At 32.1% G+C, this 1,294-nt stretch overlaps 1 long non-coding RNA gene across 1 annotated transcript; it reads left to right on the forward strand.

Annotated features, from left to right (window-relative positions):
- Positions 1-1,234, forward strand: LOC109588323 (uncharacterized). The gene is made up of 4 exons (XR_002188078.1): positions 1-66; positions 128-229; positions 728-833; positions 1,132-1,234. It is a non-coding gene; the product is annotated as an uncharacterized LOC109588323 (long non-coding RNA).
- Positions 1,235-1,294: the final 60 nt, after the last annotated feature.

The raw sequence follows: 1,294 nt of genomic DNA on the forward strand, positions 1-1,294 counted from the left end.
ACAGGTATTATATGATTTATCGAGTAAGACTGTATTAGAGGCAGAGACTGTTTCATATATTACAAAGTAAATTGATTATTTATTTTGTTTGATGTATTTGATGAGAATTTGTTTGTTTTATTTTTAGGGATTTATTGGAGCAGTTCTGTACTAGTAATAAAAGTGGTAAAAAGTCAGCTGCTATGAAATATCCTTTTTTAACTGAAGTAGTACAAGCATTGACTAACAAGTGAGGACATGCTACATGTATCCAGACTCTCATATATACATGTTTTATGTAAATTGACGTCTTTATGCTGTGTAGAAAGTTTAAGATGATTCCGACTTAAAATTTTTGAGTTGTGGCCATTTTAAAAGATAGGCCAATTTCTGATAAATACCCTGTACAGCCCATGCTTTTTCCAAAAAATGGCTCAAAAATGACCCCCAATTTTTATTACATTTTCTGATACTTATTGATGTACATGTAGTTATGCTGTGTAGAAAGTTTGAGTCGATTCCGACTTCATTTTTTCGAGTTACGGCCATTTTTAAAAATGTGCCAATTTTTGAAAAAATCCCTGTACTATAGCCCATGGTTTTTTCCAAAAATGGCTCAAAAATGACCCCCAATTTTTATTACATTTTCTGATACATATTGATGTAGTTGTGCTGTGTAGAAAGTTTGAATTGATTCTGACTTCAATTTCTCAAGTTATGATTATTTTTACTTATCACATGTTTCTAGGTATCCTAGTGTAATGGATGCTGTTTTTGCTGAGGAGAAGAAAGGAGACAGGAAGAAAATGATAGAAAACATTGTCAGTTTATTTTTGCCTGGAACTTACCATGAAGTAAAGAATTTGATGTACATGTACATGTACAATGTTTACATGTATTTATTACATGTACATTAATTTAATGTACATGTAATACATGTATTGTATTGCCCTTATTACCTACAGTGCATTTATACTGAGTCTACCTACATGTACATGTACATGTATTTATATGTATTATAGTTGGTTTCAGTTGAGAAGAAACCACCACCACCCCTTATAACTTCTTTGTTTCTAATGCTAGCAAATTGAAATTTGGCATAGCTGCATAATGGGTTCTTCCGAAAATCCTTACCAATTTTTGAGTTTCTAGGTACTCTGGAAGGTTCTAAACGGGTTCTTCCGCTTGAGATGAAAGGAGCCGCCATGACGAATTGTGTGCGTCACTCCGATGAATATCATTTGCATCTCATTACATTTAGTCAAAAAATAATGTTTTTTATTTTAAAAATGAAACAAAACATATCAAGCTCTCT

Source organism: Amphimedon queenslandica, unplaced genomic scaffold (assembly GCF_000090795.2).
Source record: "Amphimedon queenslandica unplaced genomic scaffold, v1.1 AMPQUscaffold_12162, whole genome shotgun sequence".
In the NCBI taxonomy this organism is placed as follows: domain Eukaryota; kingdom Metazoa; phylum Porifera; class Demospongiae; order Haplosclerida; family Niphatidae; genus Amphimedon; species Amphimedon queenslandica.